At 40.7% G+C, this 8,306-nt stretch overlaps 1 protein-coding gene across 2 annotated transcripts in view; it reads left to right on the top strand.

Annotated features, from left to right (window-relative positions):
- The first annotated feature begins 595 nt into the window (after positions 1-595).
- Positions 596-8,306, top strand: part of LOC109872702 (neuronal migration protein doublecortin) — a 75,343-nt gene continuing 67,632 nt past the window's right edge. The window contains exon 1 of one of the 2 annotated variants that reach the window (XM_031808080.1): positions 596-729. The gene's annotated coding sequence lies outside the window, so the exon portion shown is untranslated. The remainder of the gene's footprint in view (positions 730-8,306) is intronic. The other variant, XM_031808079.1, reaches the window with a different exon arrangement.

Below are 8,306 nucleotides of genomic sequence, written 5' to 3'. Positions count from 1 at the left end.
GGCTTTTACCTTCTGAAGCCAGCTCACGCACACACACACATGCACACACACACACACACACACACACACGCACGCACGCATGCACGCACGCACGCACACACACACACACACACACACACACACACACACACACACACACACACACACACACACACACACACACACACTCAACTGCAAATGTATCAATTTATTATCCTGCTGTTTCTGCCTCTGGAAATATGCTGTAACATGTATGGTGTGAAGAGAGGCGCAACACCCACCCAGTTCAATCTGTTGTTAGGGATTATCAGCACTACATTACCTTACAATAGAAGTGGTAAAATAGAGGAATGAAATGGAGGCATGATTTTCTCAAAACACAGGGATTAAATGCAGTTTTTCTTTCTTCAGATGAGTGTTTATGATTTCATTAGGCAGCATTATAGCCTACATGGATATCTGAATTAGAACAAGTATTAATCATGACACAGTAATAGTCCGAAAGTAAACATTTTGCAGCTTTGAAAAGGTTTACGTCATCCTTTTGTGAGAAATACCCTAACATACCGGTCTGTGCCATTGCCTTGCTAGGGCGGATTCAGCAACGGTCGGCTTTAGGACCCAGCAGTGCAGCCGGTCAGGTATGCACAGCTCATGGACTAGAGCGAGGCAGACAAAGGCAAAAAGAGCTCGTGCCGCTTTCCTGCAGCATCCACACCCACCCACTTCACTCCATACACTCCAGCGCGGGTGAGTACCGTTAGTGGGATACTATATATTTGGGTTAAACATAGTTAAATGGCCAAAAAATATTATTTTGGTATATTACTTTTGTTTCTGACGGTGTGTTGATCTGTTGTTTTGATTATTGAACACTTCTGAGGATTGTTCGAATTGTAAGCTATTTAGGCAGTTAGCTGAGCAGGTGGTTGTAGATGTGCGCGTACCCGTTAGTACACAACTAACACAGCTCATCTGTATGCAGGGTACTGCGACCACTGCACTGTTCTAAGATCATGGGCACTACTGATGGGTTTTCTTGTTACACAAATGAGAGAGGGAGTACAGAGAAACTTTTTTCTTTTTTTGAATGTGACTTAAAACCAGCTAAGACTGGCTTAGTGTTACACAGATCAGCTGTGATGGGGATACAGAACGCTGGCGGGCAGGTAGAATGATCAGGTTTTTTTTCTTCTATGGGCGGCTGTAGTGGTGGGAATGGTGGTGGCACAGACTCAGGCTCACATCTCTGTGGTGCAGTTAGACATGTCACTATCACACAATATAACAGCCTTGCTGTCTATCTGCTTCAGTGTGCGCACTGTCCTGTGTTAGGTACGCCTGGTGAGAGCATGTATTATTTGACACATTAATCAAAATATATATATTTAGGGTTTGAATGACATGAACTGTTGGGGTTGCCCTATGAGTAGGGGTCTGGACATTATGGGGATGGCAATTTAAATATTTCAATAGTTCGGGGCCACTCCTGTAATTTCTGCTCTGGTGGTGGGAATGCACTGGGGCGAGTCATTAGTCTAGTAATAACACTAGTATTGATACATTATATTAGTGTGCTCATGTTTGAATGCAGTATTACTAATAGTAGTGTAGTGTAGCACTACTGTAGTAGTAGTAGTGATATAGTATTACTACAGCAGTAGTAGTAATTATATAGTAGTACTACAGCAGAAGTAGTAGTGATATAGTATTACTACAGTAGTAGTAGTGAGAGAGTAGTACTACAACACTAGTAGTAGTGATAGAGTATTACTACAGCAGTAGTAGTGATATAGTAGTACTTCAGCAGTAGTAGTAGTGATATAGTACTACAGCAGTAGTAGTCGTGATATAGTAGTACTTCAGCAGTAGTAGTAGTGATATAGTACTACAGCAGTAGTAGTAGTGATATAGTATTACTACAGTAGTAGTAGTAGTGATTTAGTAGTACTTCAGCAGTAGTAGTAGTGATATAGTAATTACTACAGCAGTAGTAGTAGAGATATAGTAGTAATTCAGCAGTAGTAGTGATATAGTACTACAGCAGTAGTAGTAGAGATACAGTATTACTGCAGTAGTAGTAGTGATATAGTATTACTACAGTAGTAGTAGTGATAGAGTAGTACTACAGCACTAGTAGTAGTGATACAGTATTACTACAGCAGTAGTAGTAGTAGTGATATAGTATTACTACAGTAGTAGTAGTGATAGAGTAGTACTACAGCAGTAGTAGTAGTGATATAGTATTACTACAGCAGTAGTAGTGATATAGTAGTACTTCAGCAGTAGTAGTAGTGATATAGTACTACAGCAGTAGTAGTCGTGATATAGTAGTACTTCAGCAGTAGTAGTAGTGATATAGTACTACAGCAGTAGTAGTAGTGATATAGTATTACTACAGCAGTAGTAGTAGTGATTTAGTAGTACTTCAGCAGTAGTAGTAGTGATATAGTAATTACTACAGCAGTAGTAGTAGAGATATAGTAGTAATTCAGCAGTAGTAGTGATATAGTACTACAGCAGTAGTAGTAGTGATACAGTATTACTGCAGTAGTAGTAGTGATTATGTATTACTACAGTAGTAGTAGTGATAGAGTAGTACTACAGCACTAGTAGTAGTGATACAGTATTACTACAGCAGTAGTAGTAGTAGTGATATAGTATTACTACAGTAGTAGTAGTGATAGAGTAGTACTACAGCAGTAGTAGTAGTGATATAGTATTACTACAGCAGTAGTAGTAGTGATATAGTAGTACTTCAGCAGTAGTAGTAGTGATATAGTAGTACTTCAGCAGTAGTAGTAGTGATATAGTACTACAGTAGTAGTAGTAGTGATATAGTATGATCACAGCAGTAGTAGTATTGATAGAGTAGTACAGTAGTAGTAGTAGTGATAGAATAGTACTATAGTAGTAGTAGTAGTGATAGAGTAGTAATACATCAGTAGTAGTAGTGATAGAGTAATACTAAAGTAGTAGTAGTAGTAGTGATATAGTAGTACTTCAGCAGTAGTAGTAGTGATATAGTACTACAGCAGTAGTAGTAGTGATATAGTACTACAGCAGTAGTAGTAGTGATATACTATTACTACGGTATTAGTAGTGATAGAGTAGCACTGCAGTAGTAGAAGTAGTGATAGAGTAGTAATACAGTAGTAGTAGTGATATAGTATTATCACAGTAGTAGTAGTAGTGATAGAGTAGTAAAGTAGTAGTAGTGATAGAGTAGTACTATAGTAGTAGTAGTAGTGATAGAGTAGTACTACATCACTAGTAAATGTGATTGAGTTGTACTACATCAGTAGTAGTAGTGATATAGTAGTACTACAGCAGTAGTAGTAGTGATATAATAGTACTACAGTAGTAGTAGTGATAGAGTAGTACTATAGTAGCAGTAGCAGTAGTGATATAGTTCTACAGCAGTAGTAGTAGTGATATAGTATTACTACATCAGTAGTAGTAGTGATAGAGTAGTACTACAGTAGGCATAGTAGTGATATAGTAGTACTACAGCAGTAGTAGTGATAGAGTAGTACTATAGTAGTAGTAGTGATAGAGTAGTACTACATCACTAGTAGTAGTGATAGAGTAGTACCAATGTAGTAGTAGTGATAGAGTAGTACTATAGTAGTAGTAGTAGTGATAGAGTAGTATTACAGCAGTAGTAGTAGTGATAGAGTAGTACTACAGTAGTAGTAGTAGTGATATAGTATTACTACAGTAGTAGTAGTGATAGAGTAGTACTACAGCAGTAGTAGTAGTGATAGAGTAGTACTACATCAGTAGTAGTAGTGATAGAGTAGTACTACAGTAGTAGTAGTGATAGAGTAGTATTACAGCAGTAGTAGTAGTGATAGAATAGTACTACATCAGTAGTAGTAGTGATAGAGTATTGCTAAAGTAGTAGTAGTGATAGAGTAGTACTACAGTAGTAGTAGTGATAGAGTAGTATTGCAGCAGTAGTAGTAGTGATAGAATAGTACTACAACAGTAGTAGTAGTGATAGAGTAGTACTACAGTAGTAGTAGTAGTGATAGAGTAGTAGTGCAGTAGTAGAAGTAGTGATAGAGTAGTACTACAGTAGTAGTGATATAGTAATACTACAGTAGTAGTAGTAGTGATAGAGTAGTAGTACTACAGTAGTAGTAGTGATAGAGTAGTACTACAGCAGTAGTAGTCGTGATATAGTAGTACTTCAGCAGTAGTAGTAGTGATATAGTACTACAGCAGTAGTAGTAGTGATATAGTATTACTACAGCAGTAGTAGTAGTGATATAGTAGTACTTCAGCAGTAGTAGTAGTGATATAGTAATTACTACAGCAGTAGTAGTAGTGATATAGTAGTAATTCAGCAGTAGTAGTGATATAGTACTACAGCAGTAGTAGTAGTGATACAGTATTACTACAGCAGTAGTAGTAGTGATATAGTATTACTACAGTAGTAGTAGTGATAGAGTAGTACTACAGCACTAGTAGTAGTGATACAGTATTACTACAGCAGTAGTAGTAGTAGTGATATAGTATTACTACAGTAGTAGTAGTGATAGAGTAGTACTACAGCAGTAGTAGTAGTGATATAGTATTACTACAGCAGTAGTAGTAGTGATATAGTAGTACTTCAGCAGTAGTAGTAGTGATATAGTACTACAGTAGTAGTAGTAGTGATATAGTATTATCACAGCAGTAGTAGTAGTGATAGAGTAGTACAGTAGTAGTAGTGATAGAGTAGTACTATAGTAGTAGTAGTAGTGATAGAGTAGTACCACATCACTAGTAGGTGTGATTGAGTTGCACTACATCAGTAGTAGTAGTGATATAATAGTACTACAGTAGTAGTAGTGATAGAATAGTACTACAGTAGTAGTAGTGATAGAGTAGTACTATAGTAGCAGTAGCAGTAGTGATATAGTTCTACAGCAGTAGTAGTAGTGATATAGTATTACTACATCAGTAGTAGTAGTGATAGAGTAGTACTACAGTAGTCGTAGTAGTGATATAGTAGTATTACAGCAGTAGTAGTGATAGAGTAGTACTATAGTAGTAGTAGTGATAGAGTAGTACTACATCACTAGTAGTAGTGATAGAGTAGTACCAACGTAGTAGTAGTGATAGAGTAGTACTATAGTAGTAGTAGTAGTGATAGAGTAGTATTACAGCAGTAGTAGTAGTGATAGAGTAGTACTACAGTAGTAGTAGTAGTGATATAGTATTACTACAGTAGTAGTAGTGATAGAGTAGTACTACAGTAGTAGTAGTAGTGATAGAGTAGTAGTGCAGTAGTAGAAGTAGTGATAGAGTAGTACTACAGTAGTAGTGATCGAGTAATACTACAGTAGTAGTAGTAGTGATAGAGTAGTAGTACTACAGTAGTAGTAGTGATAGAGTAGTACTATATCAGTAGTAGTAGTGATAGATTAGTATTACAGCAGTTGTAGTAGTGATAGGGTAGGACTACATCAGTAGTAGTGGTGATAGAGTAGTACTACAGTAGTAGTAGTAGTGATATAGTAGTACTACAGTAGTAATAGTAGTGAAAGTAATGGGGGTGTCTCTGTGAGACGATGGGCTGTCTCCAGTGATGTCATGAGGAGAGTGTCAGTGATTTACCTCTTGTCTGTCAGGAGGAGTACCACTGCCCTTAACCCATCCTACTCTGGTCCCTCCCTCGGTCCCACCCCAATCCCCATCCCATGCATCCCAAGGCCTGGCTGTCATAAAACCCCAGTCAGACTCCGTGCTCTGCAGGTCGAGGGTGGGCGGGGGAGGGGTGGTCCCAGCCACATCCCTGGGTGGGGACAATGTGGTCCTCTGTTTATCCCCATGAAGGGCACATATGTGTTTCAGGGCTATTGAGGGATTAGGGGAGGAGGACATATAAATCACAATCAGTATTTCACCATTAAAAGCAGTGAGTTTCATGGCCTTTGCCATTGGGGCGTTGGCAGTCTCACACAATCACTGTTTACGCAGAAACGGGTTAACATGTCCCTGTTAAACCATGGAGTCTAAATGGGGTTGCCATTACCCAGCAGCTGACTCATGTGTGGGCATTGTATGTGGAGAGAGTTGGGTGATAGAGATGTTGAGGGGTTAGGCTGCCTGCATGTCTTTGTCTTTGTCTGAGCTTATCGAGATGTGGTCACTGGTCACAGCCACTAGGTGTGGATTTGGCAGGAAGTGGCCAGGCTTTAATTGGTAAATCTGCTTCAAGGCCTGGACTCTGTCTGTCTGTCTGTCCGTCTATCCGTCCGTCCCCCTGGCACAGATCCGAGCTTTAGAAGTCACAGGGAGCAGCTTCTAGTCTACACAATGATGACCAAGGTGGACTGAATGTGTTGACATAACAACGTGTGCCAACTCCTGGGTTGATCAGTGGTCAGATATGCACTAACATCATCTCCCTCCCCAGGTGTGGGTCTGTGTTTTAGTACATACTGGAAACTGGGTTGGGTAGGGGCATGGTGAATAGGGGCAGCTACTTTGCTACTGTTTTTTAGATAGGGAATTTCAGTCCCACCAATAATCAAACCGACAACCCCAGATCTAACTCCGAGAAATCCAATAATTGTCCAGCTAAATATAACTAGGACACAGGGTGTGGGTGCTGTTTAAAAGTTGATTCCACCACATGGTGCACTGAGGTGCACTATAGGTGCTACGTTAGAATGGGACACCGTTGCGCGTTTCATCCGAGACTCAGTCTGTATCAGCGAATTACCGAATCGTCGATCGTCTACATATCAATCAGTGTTCACAGACAATAGTCTGAAGAATCCGTCCGTGGAGTTCGTTGTACCTGAGTGAAGCAGGCCACCGCAGCAGCTCTGGAAGGGTGTCAGTTAGTCACCAGTGAATCAGTTGTGATTCTGCTCCTCTAACCCTATTCTTAAACACAGGCCTGCTTCTGCTACATTTCTCCAGAGAGCAGCACCTCCAGCCTCGTTCTTATACTAATACTACATTAAGAATTTAGCAGACAAATCTCATTCTCGACAGGATATAGAAGTGCCCCAGGGGCCTCACAACAGGAACAATATATTTTTTAGATGGGATGAGTTAAGGTCACATGAAAAGGGCTTCTCCTGGGATGTCATCAGGCAGGGGGATGTGGTGTTAGTAGATGGGGGTGGGGGGTGGGGGGCGGGGTGGAGAGGGTGCTGTTATGTTTCTTGTTCCCTCTGGCATCTGTTCTGTTGTGTCCACTCCAGGAAGGGGATGTGGTCTCGGTGGGGGCTCCAGAGAACGGGGCTCAGTGGGCTGTGGGGAGGAGGTCAGGCTGTCAAAGATGACTGCTGTTTATCATACATCACCTGCTCCTGCCTCCTGTAGCCGCCAGACCTCCTGCCCACTTCAACACAACACCCTACTGGCCCGTATCCTGTGACTCAGACTGGGGGGCGATATTGACAAATGCTTTGTTTGTGAACAAGGGGCCTGAAAGCGGATAGGATTATTGACAAGTGTTTATTGATCAGCATTGTTTAGAAGAGGCCATTTTGGGCAACTGAGTGTGAGGGGCTATTGACGAAGGTTGAAAGATGTAGGAAATTGCATCATAGCGTTGTGTAGGACAAGGCCTGGAGCTAGACAGAGCACAATAGCCTATTGGGTGACACAGTGCATCCCAGGACACCCATATTGTCCCTAGAGTGGGGATTCTGTTTTACCTGATACTTACTGTATTTTGATAGAAGATGTTGAAATAGAAAGAAATCCCTGGTAACTTGCATTGTTAAAAACAAAGCCACTACTTCCTGTTATCTGCTGTGTGTCTTTACAGAGAAGATGTAAGCCTGATACAAATACAGCCAGACAGCCCAGACTTGGGTATCAGCACATTCTAGGCAGGTGTGGATGAGGTTCATCCCGCTGCAGCTAACCTCATTCACAGGTCATGTACAGTACAGTATGGCTGCTGTGTCTGCGTTTGTGTCTGTGTGTGTATCTGTGTTTTGTATTTTTTGTCTGTGTGTGTATCTGTGTTTTGTATTTTTCGTCTGTGTCTGCATTTGTGTGTGTGTGTATCTGTGTTTTGTATTTCTTTTCTGTGTCTGCATTTGTGTCTGTGTGTGTATCTGTGTTGTTTTTTTTGTCTGTGTCTGCGTTTGTGTCTGCGTTTGTGTGTATGTCTGTGTTGTTTTTTTTGTCTGTGTCTGCGTTTGTGTCTGCGTTTGTGTGTATGTCTGTGTTAGTATTTTTTGTCTGCGTTTGTGTCTGCGTTTGTGTGTATGTCTGTGTTAGTATTTTTTGTCTGTGTCTGCGTTTGTGTTTGTGGCTGTGCCAGACCACGTGTATACCGCTATAGTATTGCAGTGAGTCTACAGCAG

The sequence above is a fragment of the Oncorhynchus kisutch genome, linkage group LG28, assembly GCF_002021735.2.
Source record: "Oncorhynchus kisutch isolate 150728-3 linkage group LG28, Okis_V2, whole genome shotgun sequence".
NCBI classification, from domain to species: domain Eukaryota; kingdom Metazoa; phylum Chordata; class Actinopteri; order Salmoniformes; family Salmonidae; genus Oncorhynchus; species Oncorhynchus kisutch.
Note: the sequence above shows the minus strand (reverse complement) of the source record. Positions and strands in the feature narration are given on the sequence as shown.